Source organism: Macaca nemestrina, chromosome X, assembly GCF_043159975.1.
Source record: "Macaca nemestrina isolate mMacNem1 chromosome X, mMacNem.hap1, whole genome shotgun sequence".
NCBI classification, from domain to species: Eukaryota; Metazoa; Chordata; class Mammalia; order Primates; family Cercopithecidae; genus Macaca; species Macaca nemestrina.
Window position 1 is genome coordinate 46502769 of NC_092145.1, and position 25319 is coordinate 46528087.

Here is a 25319-nt window from a genome sequence, read left to right on the forward strand (position 1 = left end):
AAAAATCCCAACATCACTAATCATTAGAGAAAGGCAAATCAAAACCACAATGAGATACCATCTCATGCCAGTCAGAATGGTGATTATTAAAAAGTCAAGAAACAACAGATGCTGGCAAAACTGTGGAGAAATAGGACCACTTTTACACTGTTGGGGGGAATGTAAATTAGTTCAACCATTGTGGAAAACAGTGTGGTGATTCGTCAAAGATCTAGAAGCAGAAACATCATTTGACCCAGCAATCTTGTTACGGGTATATACCCAAAGGAATATAAATCATTCTGTTATAAAGATACATGCACGAGTATGTTCATTGCAGCACTATTCACAATAGCAAAGACATGGAATCAGCCCAGATGCCCATCAATGATAGACTGGATGGAGAAGGTGTGATGCGTATATACCGTGGAGTGCTACGAAGCCATAGGAGGGAGTGAGATCACATCCTTTGCAGGGACATGGATGGAGCTGGAAGCCATTATTTTCAGTAAACTAACACAGGAACAGAAAACCAAGCACTGCGTGTTCTCACTTATAAGTGGGAGCTGAACAATGAGAATGCATGGACACAGGAAGGGGAAAAATACACACTGGGGCCTGTCTGGTGGAGGACAGGGGCAGGGAGAGCATCAGGAAAAATAGCTAATGCATCCTGGGCTTAATACCTAGGTGATGTGTCGATAGGTGCAGCAAACCACCATGGCCCACGTTTACCTATGTAACAAACCTGCATGTCCTGCACATGTATCCCAGAACTTAAAATAAAATAAAATAAAATATTTAAAAAATGAAGTAATCTCTAACTACTGTTGAAGCAATGTTATGGTGGCTGCTTTAAAATATTCATCAGATATTTCCAACTTCTGATTAACTTCAGTATTGCCATTAATTAATTTTTTTAAAATTCCTGTTGTGGTTTTCCTGGATCTTGGTATGATGGGTGAATTTCTATGATATTGTGTATATTTTGGATATTAGGAAACTCTTAATCCTATATAGATCTTCTATTTTAGAAAGCAATCACCTTGTTTAGGTTTAGTACATAGGTTCCAGCCTACTTTTGTGGTCTGTAGTCCCAATGTCAATTTAGTTTTCTGAGCTCTTATGGTACTATTCTGGTCAGTTTCCTTCTTCTAGCTCCACTCAAGTTCCTGCTGGATCCTTGCTGGTGCCATCTGGTATCATTAGGTGTGGAATGGAGATACCAGACTGACAAAACGAAAAGTGTTTCCTGACCTGTTCCCCCATCACTGCATGCCTGCCAGTGAGCTTCCCACTATTATTTCTGCTTTTGCCTCTAGGGGAGGAAAGCACCTACGTGGACCACCTTCTGACACTAGGTGGAGGGGCCAGAAGCTGCTGAGCCTGTGTGGCTTTCTGCCATTCCAGGGAGAGTCAGGATACAACATCCCTTGGTTATATTCTGCTACTGGATAAAATTCAGGAGACATCAGGCATTCTAGTGCCTCTACTGTGGGCAAAGGGGCCCACTTGCTGCCTCTTGGTATTGGATGTGAGGTGAGTTGTCCTGACCACATTCTGCTACTACTGAAGTAGGCAGATTGGGTCCACTTCTGCTGGCAGGTGAGGGATGTAAGATGGGCTAGCACCACCAGAATCAGTCCATTTTTGACACTGCTTCTAATGGGTAGGCCTGCTTCTACCAGAAAGCATATTTCTTCCTACTAAGTCTCTACTGGGTTTCCCATTTGGCCAGAGAGAGCAAATGTTTTTTGTTTGTATTTATCGGGTAGTTTGTTTATACCTGTTGGTTTTTCTACATTGCAGAGTGCTTCAGCACACAGTTCAGGCTACTTGGGATATAAAGATAAGACCCAAGTAGCTCACTACAGTGTCCTTCTCCAAATTCTGAGTTAGCCAATCCACCATTTTTTCCATCTTTTGGATATTCTTTATTAATTGCATTTAGTTATATTTAGATAGAAACAGAGAAAATGTAGTCTATGTCATCTTGCCCAACATCGTTCCTTTATGATGGCTTTCCAAATAATCATTAAAGTCAATTTGACATTGTTTACACCTTTCTGGGTAATAAAATATCCAGTTATTTGTATATTTTAGAGTATATTACACTATACCAGAAGTTGGCAAACTATGGTCTTCCATGGGCAAATCAGCCCACATATTCCAAAGTCTGAGTTGAATAGTTGCAACAGAGATTATATGTGTCTTTCAAGTACTAAAATAATTATTATATGTCTCTTTACCAAAAAAAATTGCTATTCCTTGCACTATAATACTTTAAGCTTAGTTAACTAATTGATTTGGAAATATGGACACCACCACAGAAAAGAGTGTTGTTATTACAGTGCTAAAATGAATTTTCGTAGAAGGAAAGAAGGTATCAATTCAAGTGACAGGGTGAATTTTTTAACAAGAGAGGACCATAGCACTGCACCACTAGAACCCAATTATGGTAATATCAATATTCATTCACTAATTCACACATGTATTTATTTTTTATTTATTTACTTATTTATTTATTTAATAAGCATCCACTGAAAAATTGTAATAGGTATGGTAGCAACAATAGAGCTCATATATAATAACACAGATACACTGGCACACAGAGGATATTTAATGAACATTAATTGAGGGAACAAATTATTAATATTGACTAAAGTCCCAGTTCTCAAGAAACCCACAATTTAGTAATAGATCAATGAGGGAGATAGACACATAAAATGATAATCATATTACAAATGGAAACGTGCTTAAGTAGTGTTATGAGAACCCCCTAGATGGGTATAGCAGAAATCACAGTTCTCCACCATTTTTCTCCCTTTCTTGGGCACACAACCATACTACATTCTAATCTCTAATGCAGTTATATGTGGCCAGGTGAATAAGCTGTCTCCAGTGAAATGAGAACAGAAATGATGTACCTCATTTCCAGATCTGGGTCTTAAAACCTCCCATGCATGTTCTTCTGTTCTCTTTTCCCCTTCTGTATGCCTGGGGTGCCAACATTCAAGGCAACTTAAAAGCCGTGTTTTAAAGATTGGAATGCTTTCTCAGCATAGGTCTTGAATGACTAGATAGAAGTCAGCTATCTCACCAACCTGAAAAATCTTTCACAACTATTAAAAGACAAAGACAAAAATATTTATACAGTGCTAATATGTGATAAAATTTGAGAGTCTATTTGTTAAAGCAGCCTGAATTTCCAATACTAACAGTGCAGTAATGACTTAACTGTGCCTGGGGAAGTTAGGCAAGGCTTCACAGAGGAGATAATGCTTGAGTTGGGTGTTAAAAATTAATGAGTTGCCTTAGTGTCAATGAAAAGAAAGATATGTATGGTTGCAGCATGGGAGAATGAGATAGAAATGAGGAGAGAAAATGATAGGAAAGGAGGCTGGAGAGCAGATTAGGACTGACTGTGAAGGGTGTTTTTTGTGTGTAGGGAGTTTCACTTTATCATTTTGTTATTGAAGAGAAACTGAAGGTTTTTAAACTGGGAAGTAAAACAATCAAGATAGTAGTTGAGAAGTGCTACTGAAAGCACCAACGGTGATAAATTAGCCTTTGGTTGCATCAAAAATAGAATTTGTTGTAACTACCCTGTCTCCAAGTTTTAATGCCATAATTGAGATCAGAAATTTGTTATAATTAATGCCACTATTGAAAAAAATGCATATTCAAAAATCTCAAAAAGACAGTTTTAGCACAGAGGTAGAAGAATTAGAACTCTAGTTTGAGGTCTAATTAAAATTATATTCATATATCATTTTAGAGGTGAACAAATTCATCTGAATAAGACATTTTAACAATTCTTAATATTTTGCAAATTCTATAATACTTGAATGTTGTGCTTTTGACTTGTGGGAGTATTAAAAGCCTTATCTGTAAGTATGAGGTGGTTGACAGAAATGAATATAAGGTTGATTTCATCATTCGTATTATATAAACTATGATATATAATGATGGTGTTTATTTCAGATTTAGAAATCTTAGCATTGATTTTTGATCTTTCAAAACATTAAATTATTCTTCTTTGAAATTTACTTCATTATGTCTAAAATAACATTTAAATGAATATAACTTCATTTCTGAACAGTATCATAGCTATCCACAAAGGTCAAAAAATTACAGTTAACTATCAATAGAAATTCTCCATTCTTAGTATAAATTAGCAGAAATTTTATATTGTAATAGTATATGAAATGCTTTTCTATAAGGTAAAGGCATAATAAAAGTTTTTATTAAGATTTAGGGGAGTGAGGAGGAGGTGGGGACGTTTATTGGGTATAAAAAATAGAAAGAATTAATAAGACCTAGCATTTGATAGCACAACAGAGTGACTATAGTCAAAATGGTTTAATTGTACATTATTAAACAACTTAAAGAGTGTAACTGGATTATTTGTAACACAAAGGACAAATGCATGAGGTGATCGATAACCCCATTTACCCTGATGTGATTATTATGCATTGCATGCCTGTACCAAAATATCTCACGTAACCCATAAATAGGTACACCTACTATATACCCACAAAAATTTAAAATAAATAAATTTTAAAAATAAATAACCGAATAAAATATTTGGGGAACTCAAAGTAAATAAAAGGCAAAAAAAATCATAAATTCAGAAATTGTAAAGATTAACTGAGAATAACTTTCTTTTACTTCAAATTATGGCATTGTTTGACAAGAATCTGACAAATTAACTTTTTGTAGAAAAAAATTCAGGACTTTGAAAATTATTTTATCACTAAGGAATATTATACCCTAAAAATAACAGTGCAGAATATAGGCCATTCCATATTTTCAAAGCATCACTGCCAAAAGAAATTGATTCTCCTCTTATCACAAAGACAGACAAATCTTTAATCGGGTGATAGAGATACTTCACTCACTGCAATACACCTTTGCACTTTGGTGCACGCAAAATATAGTAAAACATATAAAATACATTTTTCGTATCCTCTTGAAAGCAACATGACAGGCTACATGCTCAGACTGATCTTCTATCTGAAAAACAGCAAAAATAATGGGTCAAATATTTTTCAAAAGATTGTTAACACCTTTTATGAGCTGACAAAAAGTGAGGAATTGTTAGGCCAGGGATTAAATGAAAAGGATAGCTACCCAGAAAGTTAAGTACAGCCCTGAAGCTTTTATGTTAATAACACTTGCCAAACTACATGAAATTAAGCATTACTTTTTGAAGACTTAAAGGATTTGGGGAACAGAAGACAAAGTTTAGGAGCCCTTAAAGTGAAAAATCAATTGAAAAATTCTTCCATAAATTTGGAATCCCTGATGTTTGAAGCTTATTTAAGTGTAATCCACATATAAATTGACCTCTGAAGGGGACCAAAAGGAAAATGGATTATCCTGAATCTTGGTGTTAAGTGATGATAGAAAAATAATTCCTGAGAACTCATAAACAGAAGAAAGCTTCAAGTAGGGTTACATATACAACATTTTTTACCAAGAATATCCAAAAACTCAAACAGAAAATTAATTAAAGTGGTTTTAGACTATTGGTATCCCCACACATCTCAAATATGTAATCCAAACATTTTCTGTAGGTACTCACCTAAGCATCATTTAATCTCCACTGATGAACATTCAAAGCAAGTAAGTGATTGATAGTCAAAAGTCACTATGCTCAAATGGTTAAGAAGAAAGCACCAAAATGGCAGCAGAAAAGAAACAAGATAATCAAACCAAAAAACAAAACTAAAGTTCAAATTTTGAAATTATAAGACAGAGAACATAAAACAAGTATACTTAATATATTACAAAAATGAGAAATGTTTAAAAATAAGTAATGAACATGGCAATTTTTAAATAATCTAATAAAACTTCAAAATATTAATAATATAGTAATTGAGATTGTAAACTCAATAGACAGATTTAATAGCAGATCAAATAAAACCAAAGAGAGAATTAGATATCTGTAAAAAAAATTCAAGAAATTTTCTTTTTTATTATTATACTTTAAGTTCTAGGGTACATGTGCATGACGTGCAGGTTTGTTACATAGGTATACATGTGCCATGTTGGTTTGCTGCACCCATCAACTCGTCACTTACATTAGGTATTTCTCCTAATGCTATCACTCCCCCAGCCCCCCCCCCCAACAGGCCCCAGTGTGTGATGCTCCCTGCCCTGTGTCCATGTGTTCTCATTGTTCAACTCCCAACTATGAGTGAGAACATGTGGTGTTTGGTTTTCTGTCCTTGTGATAGTTTGCTGAGAATGATGGTTTCCAGCTTCATCCATGTCCCTGCAAAGGACATGGACTCATGCTTTTTTAAGGCTGCATAGTATTCCATGGTGTATATGTGCCACATTTTCTTAATCCAGTGTATCATTGACAGACATTTGAGTTGGTTCCAAGTCTTTGCTATTGTGAATAGTGCCACAATAAACACACGTGTGCATGTGTCTTTATAGTAACATGATTTATAATCTTTTGGGTATATTTCCAGTAATGGGCTCACTGGGTCAAATGGTATTTCTAGTTCTAGATCCTTGAGGAATTGCCACACTGTCTTCCACAATGGTTGAACTAATTTGCACTTCCACCAACAGTGTAAAAGTATTCCTATTTCTCCACATCCTCTCCAGCATCTGTTGTTTCCTGACATTTTAATGATCGGCATTATAACTGGCATGGGATGGTATCTCATTGTGGTTTTGATTTGCATTTCTCTGATGACCAGTGATGATGAGCATTTTTTCATGTGTCTGTTGGCTGCATAAATGTCTGCTTTTGAGAAGTGTCTGTTCATATGCTTTGCCCATTTTTTGATGGGGTTATTTTTTTTCTTGTAAATTTGTTTAAGTTCTTTGTAGATTCTGGATACTAGCCCTTTGTCAGATGGGTAGATTCCAAAAATTTTCTGCCATTCCTAGGTTGCCTGTTCACTCTGATGATAGTTTCTTTTGCTGTGCAGAAGCTCTTTAGTTTAATTAGATCACATTTTTCTATTTTGGCTTTTTTTGCCATTGCTTTTGGTGTTTTAGTCATGAAGTCTTTGCCCATACCTATGTCCTGAATAGTGTTGCCTAGGTTTTCTTCTAGGGTTTTTATGGTTTTAACTCTAACATTTAAGTCTTTAATGCATCTTGAGTTAATTTTTGTATCAGGTGTAAGGAAAGGATTCAGTTTCAGCTTTCTACATATGGCTATCCAGTTTTCCCAGCATGATTTATTAAATAGGGAATCCTTTCCCCATTGCTTTTTTTTTTCATGTTTGTCAAAGATCAGATGGTTGTAAATGTGTGGTGTTACTTCTGAGGCCTCTATTCTGTTCCATTGGTCTATATATCTGTTTTGGTACCAGTACCGTGCTGATTTGGTTACTGTAGCCTTGTAGTATAGTTTGAAGTCAGGTAGCGTGATGCCTCCAGCTTTGTTCTTTTTGCTTAGGATTGTCTTGGCTATGCGAGCTCTTTTTTGGCTCCATGTGAACTTTAAAGGGATGTTTCCATTTCTGTGAAGAAAGTGAACGGTAGCTTGATGGGGATGGCATTGAATCTATAAATTACCTTAGGCAGAATGGCCATTTTCACAACATTGATTCTTCCTATACATGAGCATGGAATGTTCTTCCATTTGTTTGTGTCCTCTTTTATGTTGTTGCACAGTGGTTTGTAGTTCTCCTTGAAGAGGTCCTTCACATCTCTTGTAAGTTGGATTCCTAGTATTTTATTCTCTTTGAAGCAATTGTGAATGGAAGTTCATTCATGATTTGACTCTCTGTTTGTCTGTTACTGGTGTATAGGAATGCTTGTGATTTTTGCACATTGATTTTGTATCCTGAGACTTTGCTGAAGTTGCTTATCAGCTTAAGGAGATTTGGGGCTGAGACGATGGGGCTTCCTAAATATACAATTATGTCATCTGCAAACAAGGACAATTTGACTTCCTCTTTTCCTAATTGAATTCCCTTTATTTCTTTCTCTTGCCTGACTACGCTGGCCAGAACTTCCAACACTATGTTGAATAGGAGTGGTGAGAGAGGGCATCCTTGTCTTGTTCTAGTTTTCAAAGGGAATGTTTGCAGGTTATGCCCATCCAGTATGATATTGACTGTGGGTTTGTCATAAATAGCTCTTATTATTTTGATATATGTTCCATCAATACCTAGTTTATTGAGAGTTTTTAGCAAGAAGGGCTCTTAAATTTTTTGAAGGCCTTTTTGCATCTATTGAGATAATCATGTGGTCTTTGTCATTGGTTCTGTTTATGCGATGGATTATGTTTATTGATTTGCATGTGTTGAACCAGCCTTGCATCCCAGAGATGAAGCCAACTTGATTGTGGTGGGTAAGCTTTTTGATGTGCTGCTGTATTCAGTTTGCCAGTATCTTATTGAGGATTTTTGCATCGATGTTCATCAGGGATATTGGTCTACTCTTTTTTTGTTGTGTCTCTCCCAGGATTTGGTATCAGAATGATGCCAGTCTCATAAAATGAGTTAGGGAGGAAGCCCTCTTTTTCTGTTGATTGGAATAGTTTCATAAGAAATGGTATCAGCTCCTCTTTGTGCCTATGGTAGAATTCAGCTATGAATCTGTCTGGACCTGGACTTTTTTGGTTAGTAGGCTATTAATTATTGCCTCAATTTTAGAACCTCTTATTGGTCTATTCAGAGAGTCAACTTTTTCCAGGTTTAGCCTTGGAAGGGTGTATGTGTCCAGGAATTTGTCCATTTTTCTAGATTTTCTAGTTTATTTGCATAGAGGTGTTTATAGTATTCTCTGATGGTAGTTTGTGTTTCTGTGGGATTATTGGTGATATCCCATTTATCATTTTTTATTGCATCTATTTGATTCCTCTCTATTTTCTTCTTTATTAGTCTTGCTATCAGTCTATCTGTTTTGTTGATCTTTTCAAAAAACCAGCTCCTGGATTCCTCGATTTTTTGAGGGGTTTTTCGTGTCTCTGTCTCCTTCAGTTCTGCCCTGATCTTAGTTATTTCTTGCCTTCTGCTAGCTTTTGAATTTGTTTGCCCTTGCTTCTCTAGTTATTTTAATTGTGATGTTAGGTTGTCAATTTTGGATTTTTCCTGCTTTCTCTTGTGGGAATTCACTGCTATAAATTTCCCTCTACATGCTGCTTTAAATGTGTCGCAGAGATTCTGGTATGTTGTGTCTCTGTTCTCACTGGTTTCAAATAACATCTTTATTTCTGCCTTAATTTTGTTATTTACCCAGTAGTCATTCAGGAGGAGGTTATTCAGTTTCCATGTAGTTGTGCATTTTTCAGTGAGTTTCTTAATCCTGAGTTCTAATTTGATTGCACTGTGGTCTGAAAGACAGTTTGTTGTGATTTCTGTTCTTTTACATTTGCTGAAGAGTGTTTTACTTCTAATTGTGGTCAATTTTAGAATAAGTACAATGTGGTGCTGAGAAAAATGTATATTCTATTGATTTGGGTGGAGAGTTCTATAGATGTCTATTAGGTCCACTAGGTGCAGAGCTGAGTTCAGGTCCTGGATATCTTTGTTAACATTCTGTCTCATTGATCTGTTTAATATTGACAGTGGGGTGTTAAAGTCTCCCATTATTATTGTGTGGGAGTCTAAGTCTAAGTCTCTTGGTAGGTCTCTAAGAACTTGCTTAATGAATCTGGGTACTCCTGTATAGGGTGCATTTATATCTAGGATAGTTAGCTCTTCTTGTTGAATCGATCCCTTGTAATGGCCTTTTATGTCTCTTTTGATCTTTGTTGGTTTAAAATCTGTTTTATCAGAGACAAGGATTGCAACCCCTGGGGTTTTTTTGGGTTTTTTTTGTTTTTGTTTTGTTTTTGCTTTCCATTTGCTTGGTAGATCTTCTTCCATCACTATATTTTGAGCCTATGTGTGTCTCTGCATGTGAGATGGGTCTCCTGAATACAGCACACTGATGGGTCTTGACTCTTTATCCAATTTGTCAGTCTGTGTCTTTTAATTGGGGCATTTAGTTCATTTACATTTAAGGTTAATATTGTTAAGTGTGAATTTGATGCTGTCATTATGATGTTAGCTGGTTATTTTGCCCGTTAATTGATGCAATTTCTTCACAGTATCAATGATCTTTACAATTTGACATGTTTTTGCAGTGGTTGATACTGGTTGTTAATTTCCACGTTTAGTGCTTCCTTCAGGAACTCTTGTAAGGCAGGCCTGGTGGTGACAAAATCTCTCAGCATTTGCTTATCCATAAAGGATCTTATTTCTCCTTCACTTATGAAGCTTACTTTGGCTGGATATGAAATTCTGCATTGAAAATTATTTTCTTTAGAATGTTGAATATTGGCCCCCGCTGTCCTCTGGCTTGTAGGGTTTCTGCTGAGAGATCTGCTGTTAGTCTGATGGGCTTCCTTTTGTGGGTATCCCATCCTTTCTCTCTGGGTACTCTTAACATTTTTTCCTTCATTTCAACCTTGATGAATCTGACAATTACATGTCTTGGGGTTGCTCTTCTCGAGGAGCATCTTTTTGGTGTTCTCTGTATTTCCTGAATTTGAATGTTGGCTTGCCTTGCTAGGTTGGGGAAGTTCTCCTGGATAATATCCTGAAGAGTGTTTTCTAACTTGGTTCCATTCTCCCCGTCACTTTCAGGTACACCAATCAAATGTAGATTTGTTCTTTTCACATAGTCCCAAGTTTCTTACAGGCTTTGTTCATTTCTTTTCGCTCTTTTTTCTCTAAACTTGTCTTCTTGCTTTATTTCATTAATTTTATCTTCAGTCATTGATATTCTTTCTTCTACTTGATCAAATCAGCTATTGAAGCTTGTGCATGCATCACAAAGTTCTCATGCTGTGGTTTTCAGGTCCATCAGGTCATTTAAGGTCTTCTCTACACTGTTTATTCTAGTTAGTCATTCATCTAATCTTTTTTCAAGCTAAAAAGCTTGAACATCTTCCTTTAGCTGGAAGTTTATTATTACTGAGCTTGTGAAGCCTACTTCTGTCAACTCATCAATCTCATTTTCCGTCCAGTTTTGTTCCACTGCTGTCAAGGAGCTGTGATCCTTTGGAGGAAAAGAGGCACTCTAGTTTTTGGAATTTTCAGCTTTTCTGCTCTGGTTTCTCCCCATCTTTGTGGTTTTATCTACCTTTGGTCTTTGATGTTGGTGACCTACAAATGGGGTTTTCTTGTAGATGTCCTTTTTGTTGATGTTGATGCTATTCATTTCTGTTTGTTAGTTTTCCTTCTAATAGTCAGGCCCCTCAGCTGCAGGTCTGTTGGAGTTTGCTAGAGGTCCACTCCAGACACTATTTGTCTGGGTATCACTAGCAGAGGCTGCAGAACAGCAAATATTGCAGAACAGCAAATATTGCTGCCTGATCCTTCCTCTGGAAGCTTCGTCCCAGAGGGGCACCTGCCTGTATGAGGTGTCTGCTGGCTCCTACTTGGAGGTGTCTTGTCAGGCTACACAGCAGTCAGGGACTCACTTGAGGAGGCAGTCTGACCATTATCAGAGCTCAAATACTGTGTAGGGAGATCCACTGATGTCTTCAGGGCTGTCAGACAGAGACCTTTAAGTCTGCAGAAGTTGTCTGCTGCCTTTTATTCGGCTATGCCCTGCCCACAGTGTTGGAGTCTAGAGAGTAGGCCATGCTGAGCTGCATTGGGCTCCGCCCAGTTTGAGCTTCCCAGTGGCTTTGTTTACCTAATCAAGCCTCAGCAATGGCAGACGCCCCTCCCCCTGCCAGGCTGCAGCTTCACAGGTCGATGTCAGACTGCTGCGCCAGCAGTGAGGAAGGCTCTTTGGGCATGGGACCCACCAAGGCAGGCATGGGATGGAATCCCCTGGACTTCTGGTTGCTAAGACTGTGGGAAAAGCACAGTATTTAGCTGGGAGTGTACCGCTCCTGCACGTACAGTCTGTCGCAGCTTCCCTTGGCCAGGAAAGGGATATCCCCCAACCTCTTGCATTTCCTGAGTGAGGCAATGCCCCACCCTGCTTTGACTCACCCTCCGTGGGCTGCACCCACTGTCCAGCCAGTCCCAATGAGATGAACTAGGTACCTCAGTTGGAAATGCAGAAATCACCCATCTTCTGCATCGATCCCGCTGGGAGCTGCAGACCAGAGCTATTCCTTTCAGGCCATCTTGGAAGATCTCCTAAAAATTGAAGAAATTTTTTTAAATGCTATCCAAAAAACAACAATATGGAAAATGTAAAAGAGACTAAGAAAGCTGGAAGACAGAATAAGAATACCTATCACATGTCCAATTGAAGTTGAGTAGGAGAGGAGAGAAAAACTAGGCTAGAAATAACACAGGAGATAATGGCAGAGAATTTTCAGAAGCTAGGTTTGGTGATCAAAGTCACCAATACACAGATTCAAGAAACCTAATGATTGCCAAACAAGATGAATAAAACAGAAATCCACACCTTGATACAGCATGAATTTCAAAATATCAAAGATAAAGAGAAGACTTTAAAAGTAATCAGAAATATTTAATATGCTGATAAAAAGAAAAAATAAATTGTCAAAGTAGAATTTTACACATTAAAAATACTTTTCAAGAATGATAATAGAATAATGATTTTTCAATCAAAAAAAAGATTTGTAACCAGTAATTCCTCACTAAAAGAAATTCAAATATACAATTTCAAGGATACAATTTAGATAGGGGAAGAGAAGAAGATAGAAGGCCTGAGATGCAAGAAAGATAAAGAAAATGTTGAATACGTAGTTTACAATTTCTAGGGTAAAAATTATAAAAGTAACAATAGAGTATATGAAAGAAGATGCACAAGTGGCTAACAAATATGTGAAAAGATGGTCAACATCAGCAGTCATAAGAGAAACACAAATTAAAACTTTAAATGAGATATTACCTCATCCATGTTAGGATGGCCACTATCAAAAGAACAGAAAACAACAAGTGTCGAGGATGTGGACAAATTGGAACCCTTTTGCACTGCTAATGGGAATGTGAAATGGTGTAACCATTATGGAAACCAGAATGTACGTTGCTCAAAAAATTAAATAATAATAAATAATATTAAAATTAATAATATAAATTACCATGTGATCCAGTAATGTCACTTTTGGATGTATATTCTGCCTTGGTAAATTTCGTAGTGTTATAACAGAATATCAGAAACTGGGTATTTTATAATTCAGATAAATTTATTTCTCAAAGTCCTAGAGGCTGGGGAGCCCAAAGTCAAGGTGTTTGCAGCTTTGATGTCTGGTGAGAATCTGATCTCTGCTCCCAGGATGACACCTGGAATCCTGCCTGCACCCTCCAAAGGTGAAGAATGCTATGTCTTCACATGGCAGAAAGCAGAAGGAAAAAAAAAAGGGATAAAGTCCTTCTACCCAGCCCTTTTATATGGGCATTAATCCATTCATGAGAGTAGAGCCTTCAGGACCTAAGCATCTCCCAAAGGCCACACCTCCCAACACTGTTGAATTGGGGATTAAGTTTCTAAAACATGAACTTTGGGAGACATGTTAAAATAAGATATCCAAGGGCTTGGTGTGGTGGCTCATGCCTGTAATCCCAGCACTTTTGGAGGCCCAGGTGGGTGGATCATGAGATCAGGAGTTCAAGATCAGCCTGACCAACATGGTGAAATCCCGTCTCTACTAAAAATAGAAAAATTAGCCAGGCATGGTGGCACATGCTTGTAATCCTAGCTACTCAGGAGGCTGAGGCAGGAGAATCACTTGAACTCAGGAGGTGGAGGTTGCAGTAAGCGGAGATCGCACCACTGCACTGCAGCCTGGGCGACAGAGTGAGACTCCATCTATATATATAACCAAAATAATTCAAGGCAGGATCTTGAAGAAATAATTGAACACACATGTTTATTGTATAATTCTTCACAATAGCCAAGAGATGGAAGCAACACAAATGTCTGTTAACAGACAAATGGATAAAGAAAATGTGGTATGCACATACAATGGAATATTATGTAGGCTTAGAAAATAAGGAAATCCTATCACATGCTACAATGTGGATGAGCCTTGAGGACATTAGGCTAAGCAAAACAGTGCACTCCTAAGAGCACAAATACTGCATTATTCCACTCATAGAAGGTATCTAAAGCAATCAAATTATAGAAATAGAAAGTGGACAGATGTTTGCAAATGGTTAGAGGGAGAGAGGAGAGGATATTAGAGTTTAATAAGTATAAAGTTTCAGTTTGACAAGATAAAAAAGTTCTAGAGATATGTTACACACCAATGTAGATATACTGAACACTACTTAACTGTTCACTTGAAAAAGGTTAAGATGGTGAATTTAAGGGTTTTTTTAACCACAATAAAAAAGAGAACAACTTCCATACAAACAAAAGAATAAAATGGGGAAAATAATTAATAAATCAAAAGATGATAGGCAATAAAGCAAACAAATATAGATACGGCAAGAAAAACAGAAATACAGTGTTGTAAAAACAAATCTAAATACATCAGAATTATATTGTTTGTAATTGGAACGTATTCAAAACAATACATATGACTATACATAGGCTAATTCTTGTATAAACTATATTATATCAATACAATGGAGAACTATACACCTGTAACAAAAGAATGAGTGAACTTCTGGTTTCCAGTCTAGCATGTAAGGAGGTTGAGATATGTCTTTCTCATTCACAAAACAAGAAAAATAAAACTGAACAAAATGAAAATCAATCTCTTTTTAGATTCATCAGGGAACTGATATCATAGGACAAACCTCTGCCCCAAACTGGAAGAAATGGACTGATAGAGATGGAGGACCACAACTTACCAGAATGGAAAGCAATGAGCAGAAACCTCCACAGAAACCAGTCTGGGGGAAAAAAAAAAAAACCAAACACCTTATGATGACTACCCAGAAGCTCAGTGTGGACAAGTTTAAGAGTTTAATATTCCAGAGAGCCTAGCATTAGTGGGTGGTGAGGGAGCTTGGTTTTACCTCCAGGAGCTCTATTATGTTCTCACAGTCAAGACCAGAAAATAGTCCCTTCATGCTTCTGGTAAGACAAGAGATAAAGTAACGATTTAAAAATATGCACAGAGTATTTTTCTTAACAAGAGCTGCCCTCAAGTGAAGCTATTTTACTGGAGTGCAAACTACTGGAGCTTTACAAAATCTAACCAACTTGGGGAAAAGGAAAACATCCACCTCCAGCTTTTGCTACCTTCCACATGAAGGATGCAAAATGTCCAACTCTAGTACCCTCTTAGCCTTCCTGACTGTCCTAAAAAGAAAAACCAACCAACAAACAAAAACCTCAGAAGCACTTGTGAAGGTCACAGCCCAGTAGTACAGCATTACTAAAAAGACTTTGATCTAATCATGGAAATATAGATTGTTGTCCCACTACCCACCCACCACAACAATACAGCTCATATATAATACAGAAATAGAACTGAAATAACCCTGTGCCTCAGATCATATTTAATAATTCTCTAAGGAAAACCCAAAGACAATAGAGGAGACGAAAACGAAGACACTAGAGAAAAGTTTAACTTCTAAATGTACAATGATAGCAAATAGTTAACACAGCCTAAACTCTAACTAGATAAACATAAAATCTCACATTAAAGGCCTATTTCCTTCATTTCTTTTTAAACAGTATATTGTGCCTGGCTAAAAAAAAATTACCAAGCATACTAAAAGATAAAAACCAAGTTTGAAGAAACAGAGCAATCATTAGTCAGACTCAGATGTGACAAAGATGATAGAACTATCAAACCAGGGTTTTAGAACAACTGTAATTAATATGATAAGAACTCTAACAAAAAGTTGGACAACATTAAATAAGAGATAGATAATATAAGTAGACACACAAAAACTCTAAGAAAGAATAAAAAAGAGATGCTAGAAATAACAAATTACTGTAACAGAAAAGGATTCCTTTGATAGTCTCATTGATAGATGGGACACAGTCAAGGAAAGAATTAGCAATTCTGAAATCCATAAAGAGAAAAGAATGCAAAACAGAACAGGATATTTACCTCAGAACTGTGAGTCAATAACAATAACACACAGGATGGGAATACCAGAAGGAGAAGAAAGACCCCTCCCCCCCCACAAAAAAAAACACACACACAGAATAAATATTTGAAGCAACAATAACAGAAAATTTGCCAAACCTAAAATAAAAACTAACCCACAGATCCAGGAGAGTCAGAGAATACCAAGCAGGATAAATACCAAAATATCCACACCTAGAGATATCATTTTGAAACTTCACAAAATCCAAGGCAAAGAAAAAAAATTGAAAAATCCTGTGAAGAGTCAAGGATAAAAATTACCTTGAGAAGAAAAAGCATAGCAACATGGCCAAATAGAAGGCTCCACTGATCGTCCCTCTTACAAGGACACCCATTTAACAACTGTCTAGATGGAAGATATACCTTCATAAGAACCAAAAACGAGGTGAACCCTCACAGTACCTGGTTTTAACTTTGTATTACTGAAAGAGGCACTGAAGAGATAGAAAAAAACAGTCTTGAATTGCCTATGCCACCCATCCCCCACCCCCCAGCAGTGACGGCATGGTGCGGAGAGCATCTCTGGATGCTGGGGGAGGGAGTACACAGCAGTCATAAGGCATTGATCTCAGTGCTGTCCTGTTAGAGCAGAAAGGAAAATCAGAACAATTGTTGACCATGGAGAGAGCAATTACACCAGCTCTAGCCAGAGGGCTAAGCTAGTCACCACAGGCTAAGGTGCTCTAGGTTTCTAAATAAACCTGAAAGGCAGTCTAGGCCATAAGGACCACAACTCTTAGGTGAGTCTTAGTGCTGAACTGGGCCAAGAGACAATGGACTATGGAAGCATGTGACCTACTGAGACACCAGCTAGGACAGCTAAGGGAGTGCTGGCATCACCCTCCTAAACCCAGGCTGCACAGCTCACAGCTCCAAAAGAGATTCCTTCATTCTGCTTGAGGAGAGTGAAGGGAAGAGTTGTAGGACTTTGTTTTATATCCTGGATACCAGATCAGCCACAGCAGGACAGGACTGAACAGAGTTGTGAGGCCCCAGTTCCAAGCCCTAGCTCCTGAACAGCATTTCTAGACGCATTCTGGGCCAGAAGGGAACCCACTGACTTGAAGGGAAGGACTCAGTCCTGGAAGTATTCATCACTTGCTAACTGAAGAACCCTTGGGCTCTGAAGAACCAGCAGCAATAACCAGGTACTACATCAAGAGACATGGGTGAGACTCTGAGACTTGCTGGTTTCAGGTGAGACTCAGGACATTCCCAATTGAGGTGGTTATGGGGTAAAAATCCTGCTTCAGAATAGCAGAGGCAAAAGTAAAGTGGACTTTGTCTTGCACCTTAGGTACCAGCATGGCCACAGAGAGGTAGAGCACCAAGTGGGCTCTTGGGATCCTCGATTCCAAGACTTGACTCTTGAATGGCATCTCTGGACATGTCCTGTGCCAGAGGGAGGCCCACTTGTCCTGAAGGGTGAGTCCCAGGTCAGGTAACATTCACCACAAGCAGACTTAAGAGCTCTTGGGACTTAAGGGTATATCAGCAGTAGTCTGGCAATACTCCCCATGGCCTGTGGTGGCAGTGGCTATGGGGTTAGGCTCTTCAGTTTTTGGAAAGGAGAGGCCAGAATGAGAAAGACTGAATCTTGTGGTTTGAGTGTGAGCTCGGCAACAGTATAATAGAACACCAGGTAGAATTCTAGGGTTTTTGACTCTTCTAGTCCCTGAATCCTGGATGGCACATCTGGTCTCCTCCGAGGCATGGAGCAACTTGTCACCATGAAGGGAAGGATACAGGCCTGACTAGCTTTGCCACCTGCTAATTGTAGAGCTGCAAGATTTTGAGTGAACATATGCAGTAGCCAGGGAGTGGTTACAGCAGGCCTTGGGTAAGACCTAGAGGTGTGTTTCCTTCCAATCTGACTAAGCATAGTCATAGCGGTGGTGGCCACAGGGGTATTTATGTAACACCACCCCAAATTTAGATGATTCAGAACAGAGAGAGAGAGACTCCATTTTTTGGGGGGGAGAAAGTAGGGAAAAAGAACAAGATTCACTGCCTGGTAATCCAGAGAATTCTCCCAGATCTGGTCCAAGACCATCAAGGTGCTACCTCTATGAGTCTGCAAGAAACACAGCATTACTGAGCTTGGGGTGCACCCTAAAGCAGACACAACTTAGATCACAACATCCAAGTCTTTTCAAATATCTGAGAAACCTTCCCATGAAAGCCCAGACAGTGAAGACTACAATAAACACCTAACTCTTCAATGCCCAGACACCAAAGAACATCCACAAGCATCAGCACAATTAAGGAAGACAAGACCTCATCAAATGAACTGAATAAGCCACCAGGGACAAATCCTGTAGAAACAGAGATTTGTGACATTTCAAACAGAGAATTTGAAATAGTTATTTTCAGGAAACTCAAAGAAATTCAAGAGAACACAGAGAAGGAATTCTGAATTCTATCAGATAAATTTAACAAAGAGATTGAAACCATTAAAAAGAATCAAGCAGAAATTCTAGAGCTGAATATTACAACTGGCATACTGAAGAATGAATCAGAGTCTTTTCATAGCAGAATGGATCAAGGAGAAAAAAATTAATAAGCGTGAAGGTAGACTACTTGAAATTACACAGTCAGGTACAAAAACAGACATGTAGACAAGTAGAACAGAATAAAGAACTCAGAAATAAGACCTCACACCTACAATCATCTGATCTTTGACAAATCTGACAAAAACAAGCATTGGGGAAAGGATTCCCTATTTAATAAATGGAACTGGAAGAACTGACTAGCCATATTCAGAAAATTGAAACTGAACCCCTTCCTTACAAATTATACAAAATTAACTCAAGATAGATTAAAGACTTAAGTATAAAACCCAAAACCATAAAAACCCTAGAAGAAAATCTAGGCAATACCATTCAAGACATAGGCACGGGCAAAGATTTCATGAAGAAAACACCAAAAGCAATTGCAATGAAAGCAAAAATGATAAACAGGACATAATTAAACTAAGGAGCTTCTGCACAGCAAAAGAAATTATCATCAGAGTGAATAGATAGCCTGCCAGAACGGGAGAAAAGTTTATCAATCTATCCATCTGACAAAGGTATAACATCCAGAGTCTACAAGGAACTTAAACAAATTTGCAAGAAAAAACAAAGAACACCATTAAAAAATGGGCAAAAGACATGGACACTTCTCAAAAGAAGATATTCATGCTGCCAACAAATCTATTTTAAAAAAAAAATGTACCCTAGAACTTAAAGTATTAAAAAAAAAAAGATAATAAAAGATAACTTTTTTGGGGGGGAAAAAAAAAAATCTTAGGCCAGGCATGGTGACTCAAGCCTGTAATCTCAGCACTTTGGGAGGCCGAAGCAGGTGGATCACCTGAGGTCAGGAGTTCAAATCCTGCCTAACCAACATGTTGAAACCCCATCTCTGTTAAACATATAAAAATTAACCGGGTATGGTGGCCCATGCCTGTAATCCCAGCTACTTGGGAGGCTGAGGCAGGAGAATCACTTGAACTCAGGAGACTGAGGTTGCAGTGAGCTGAAATCAAACCACTGCACTCCAGCCTCGGTGGCGGAGTGAGACTCTGAGAAAAAAAATAAATAAATAACTTAACATCACTGATTATTAGAAAAATGCAAATCAAATCAAAACTAAAATGAGCTACCATCCCATGTCAGTCAGAATGGCAATTATTAAAAAGTCAAGAAGTAACAGATGCTGGCGAGGTTGCAGAGAAAACAAAATGCTTTTACACTGTTGGTGGGAGTGTAAATTAGTTCAACCATTGTGGAAGACAGTGTGACAATTCCTCAAAGATCTAGAAGCAGAAATACCATTTTACCCAGCAAACTTATTATTGGATATATACCCAAATAAATATAAATCATTCTATTATAAAGATGCATGCATGCATATGTTCATTGCAGTGCTATTCACAATAGCAAAAACATGGAATCAACCCACATGCCCATCAATGATAGACTGGATAAGGAAAATGTGATTCATATACACCATAGAATACTATGCAGCCATGAAAATGAACAAAATCATGTCCTTTGCAGGGACACGTAGATAAAACTGGAAACCATTATTCTCAGCAAACTAACACAGGGACAGAAAACCAAACACCACATGTTCTCACTTAGAAGTGGGAACTGAACAATGAGAAAACATGGGTATATGGGAGGAGAAACACAAACTCGAGCTGATGGGGTGGGCAGGAGGTTGGAGAGCCTCAGGAAGAACAGCTAATGGATGTTGGGCTTAATACTTAGGTGAGGCTTTGATCTGTGCAGCAAACCACCATGGCACATGTCTTCCTATGTAACAAACTTGCTCATCCTGCACGTGTATGCCAAAACTTAAAATAAATGCTGAAGAAAAAAATAATAAACGTTCAGAGTAGACAAAAGAAAAGAGAATACAAAACAATGAATGACACCTAAAGGATCTAGAAAAGAGCCCCCAAAGGACAAATCTAACAAATATTGGACTTAAATAGGAGGTAAAGAAAGAGACAGGGGTAGAAAATTTATTCAATGGGGTAGTAACAGACAACTTCCCAAACCTAGAGAAAAACATTAACATACAAGTACATGAAGGTTACAGAACACCAGGCAGATTTCACTCAAAGAAGACTACCTCAGTACATTTAATATTCAAACTCACAAAGATCAAGGATAAAGAAAGGATTTTAAAAGCAGGAACAGAAAAGAAACACACAATGGAGCTCCAATATGTCTGGCAACAGACTTTTCAAAGGAAATTTTACAGGTCATGAGAGAGTGGCATGAGATATTTAAAGTGTGGAAGGAAAATAACATTTTTACCCTAGAATTGTATATCCTGCAAAAATATCCTTCAAACATGAAGAAGAAATACTTTTCCAAACAAAAGTTGAGGGATTTCATCAGCACCAGACTTTTCCTACAAGAAATGCTAAAGGGAGTACTTCAATAACAAAGAAAAGGATATTAATGAGCAATAAGTAATCACCTGAAGGTACAAAACTTACTGGTAATACTAAGTACACGAAAAAATTAGAACATTATAACACTATAGCTGTGGTGTGTAAACTACTGTTATTCTAATTAGAAAAATCAAACAATGAACCCATAAAAAATAATAAATACAACAACTTCTCAAGACATAGACAATACAATAAGATATAAATAGGAACAAAAAAGGATTAAAAAGAAGGAGAAAAGCTAACACATCAAGTTTGTATTCATTTTTTTCTTTATTTGTATGTTTAGGCAAACAGTGTTAAGTTGTTATCAGCTTAAAATAATGGGTTATAAGATAGTATTTGCAAGACTCATGGTAATCTCAAACCAGAATACATACAACAGATACACAAAAAATAAAAGCGGCCGGGCGCGGTGGCTCAAGCCTGTAATCCCAGCACTTTGGGAGGCTGAGATGGGTGGATCACGAGGTCAGGAGATCGAGACCATCCTGGCTAACACGGTGAAACCCCGTCTCTACTAAAAAATACAAAAAACTAGCCGGGAGAGGTGGCGGGTGCCTGCAGTCCCAGCTACTCGAGAGGCTGACGCAGGAGAATGGCGTAAGCCTGGGAGGCGGAGCTTGCAGTGAGCTGAGATGCGGCCACTGCACTCCAGCCTGGGTGACAGAGCGAGACTCCGTCTCCAAAAAAAAAAAAATAAATAAATAAATAAAAATAAAAATAAATAAATAAAAAGCAAGAAACTAAACCATACCATCGAGGAAAATGATCTTCACTAAAAGGAAGATGGGAGGGAAAGAAAGAAGGAAGAGAAGACCACAAAATAACTGGAAAACAGCACAATGGCAGAAGTAACTCTATACTTATCAATAATAATATCAAATATAAATTGACTAAGCTCTCCAAAGAAAAGACATAGATTGGCTGGCTGAATTTAAAAAATGAGACCCATTGATCTGTTGCCTACAAGAAACACACTTCACCTACAAATATATCATAGACTGAAAATAAAGGGATTTAAAAAACATATTTCATGCCATTAGAAACCAAAAAAGAGTAGCTATACTTCTATTAGACAAAATAAATTTCGAGACCAAAATGACAAGAGGAGTCAGAGGGTCACTATATTATGATAAAGGGGTCAATTCAGCAAGAGAATATAACAATTTTAAATATATATGTACCCAACACTGGGGCACCTAGATATATAAAGCAAATATTATTCGAGCTAAAGACAGAGATATACTCCAGTACAATAATAGCTGGAGACTTTTAGCACTCCCCTTTCAGTACTGGACAGATCTTTTAGACAGAAAATCAACAAAGAAACATCAGACTTAATCAGCACTATAGACCAAATGGATCTAGTAGATATTTACTGAATATTTCATCCAACAGCTACTGAATACCCATTCTTTTCCTCAGCACAGGATCATTCTCAAGGGTAGACCATGTATTGCATCACAAAGCAAGTCTTAAAACATTCAAAAAATTAAAATAATATTAAGCATCTTCTGTGATGACAATGGAATAAACTAGAAATCAAAAATAAGAAGCATGTTCATTGCAGCACTATTCACAATAGCAAAGACTTGGAATCAACCCAAATGTCCATCAGTGACAGACTGGATTAAGAAAATGTGGCACATATACACCATGGAATACTATGCAGCCATAAAAAACGATGAGTTTGTGTCCTTTGTAGGGACATGGATGCAGCTGGAAACCATCATTCTCAGCAAACTATCACAAGAACAGAAAACCAAACACCACATGTTCTCACTCATAGGTGGGAACTGAACAATGAGATCACTTGGACTCGGGAAGGGGAATATCACACACCAGGGCCTATTATGGGGAGGGGGCAGGGGGGAGGGGGGTGGGATTACATTGGGAGTTATACCTGATGTAAATGATGAGTTGATGGGTGCTGACGAGTTGATGGGTGCAGCACACCAACATGGCACAAGTATACATATGTAACAAACCTGCACGTTATGCACATGTACCCTAGAACTTAAAGTATAATAAGAAAAAAAAAAAAAGAAAATTTGGGGGGCTTGCTCTCCGAACCTGGATGGCTGGTGGGTAAGGTGGCTGCGCGGCCGCCTCACTTCATGCCTCCGCCGGTAGGCGCGAGGGAGTCCATTTACATTGTTCCGGGTGTCGGCTCAGGCGGGACGGGCGGTTCTGCGTACTCCTCCTCTCCAGTGTCATCCTGGGGCTGACTCTTCAACCTGTCAAAGCCTTCTTAATTACGTCTGAGAAAAGTACTAAAACAGGTGCCATTTTAAATTCCCAAAGAAGGTAAAACCAAGGATTAGAAATCAAGTAGCTTACCCAAGGCCACACATCGTATCCCAATTAAGTCAATTCTTTACATTCTCAGCCCTCTGCATAAAGCTGAGAGATGCCTACTGCTGAGAGTGAAGCAAAAGTAAAAACCAAGGTTCGCTTTGAAGAATTGCTTAAGACTCACAGTGATCTAATGCGTGAAAAGAAAAAACTGAAGAAAAAACTTGTCAAGTCTGGAGAAAACATCTCAGTTTTAAGGCTGAGAAGTCCAAGGTCAAGGGTTCACATCTGATGAGAGCCTTTTTGCTGGTAAGGACTCTGCAGTCCCAAGGCAGTGCAGAGCATCATATGCCAAGGGGGCTGAATGTGTTAGCCCAAGTCTGCTTCTTACAAAGCCACTAGCCCCACCATTATGATGATCCTCTAATCCAGTAGTCCCCAACCTTTTTGGTACCAGGGACCAGTTTTGTGGAAGACAATTTTTCCATGGAGTGGGCCAGGGATGATGGTTTCAGGATGAAAGTGTTCCACCTCAGATCATCAGGTATTAGTTAGATTCTCATAAGGAATGTGCAACCTAGGTCCCTTGCATGCGTCGTTTATAATAGGCTTGATGCTCCTGTGAGAATCTAATGTCGCGGCTGATCTGACAGGAGGTGGAGCTCAGCCAATAATGCTCTCACCCACCACTTACTTCCTGCTATGTGGCCTGATTCGTAAAAGGCCATGGACAAGTACTGCTCTGAGGCCTGGGGCATGGGGACCCCTGCCCTAATCTGTTAGCCCATTAATCCATAAATTGGTTAATCCATTGATGGATTAATCTGCTCGTGAGGGCAAAGTCATCATGACTCAATCACCACTAAAAGGCCTCAACTTTCAATACTGCCAAATTATGAACTAAATTTTAACGTGAGTTTTTGAGAGGACAAATGTTCAGACCATAAGACCAACATAGCACGAAGTATGGGAGGAAATAAATACAAGTATACTTTAAAAAAAAAAGAAAATTTGGGAACTACACAAATACATGAAAGCTAAACAATATGCTCCTGGATGATGAGTGGGTCAATGCAGAAATTAAAAAGGAAATTGAAAATTGTCTTGAAACAAATAATAATGAAAATAAAACAAACCAAATCCTATAAGATATAACAAGACCAGTACTAAAACCAAAACAAACCAAATCCTATGAAATACTGCAAAAACCATACTAAAAGGCATTTATTGTTATAAATGTGTACAATCAAAAACAAGCAAAAATTCAAATAAACAGCCTAATAATCCATCTTAAAGAACTGAGAAAGCAAGAGCAAATCAAACTCAAAATTAGTAGAATAAAAGAAATAATAAAGATCAGAGCAGAAATAAATAAAATTAAAATGAAGAAAACAATACAAAAGATCAATGGGGAAAAAAAAAAAAGATTTTCTGAAAAGTTTTAAAACATGCCAAACTTTACACCAGACTGTATTAGTCCATTTTCATACTATGAAGAAATACCAAGACTTGGTAATTTATAAAGTAAAAGAGGTTTAATGGGCTCACAGTTGCACATGGCTTTGGAGGCCTCACAATCATGGCAGAAGGCAGAGAAGGAGCAAAAGCATGTCTTACATGGCAGCAAGCAAGAGAGCCTGTGCAGGAGAACTGCTCTTGATAATACCATCAAAATGTCATGAGACTTATTCACTATCACAAGAACAGCAGAGGAAATACCCACCCCTATGATTCCATTACCTCCCACTGGGTCTCTCCCATGACATGTGGAAATTGTGGGAGATGCAATTCAAGGTGAGATTTGGGTGGGGACACAGCCAAACCATATCACAGACTAAGAAAAAAAGAGAAGACCCAAATAAATCAGAGATGAAAAGGGAGACATTATGACCAACACTGCAGAAATTCAAAGGATCATTCATGGCTACTATGAGGAACAAATGCCGATAAATTGGAAAATCTAAAAGAAACAGACAAATTCCTAGACACGTACAACCTACCAAGATTGAATTATGAAGAAATCCAAAACCTGAACAGACAAATTGCAAGTAATGTGATGAAAGTCATAATATAAAGTCTCTCAGTAAA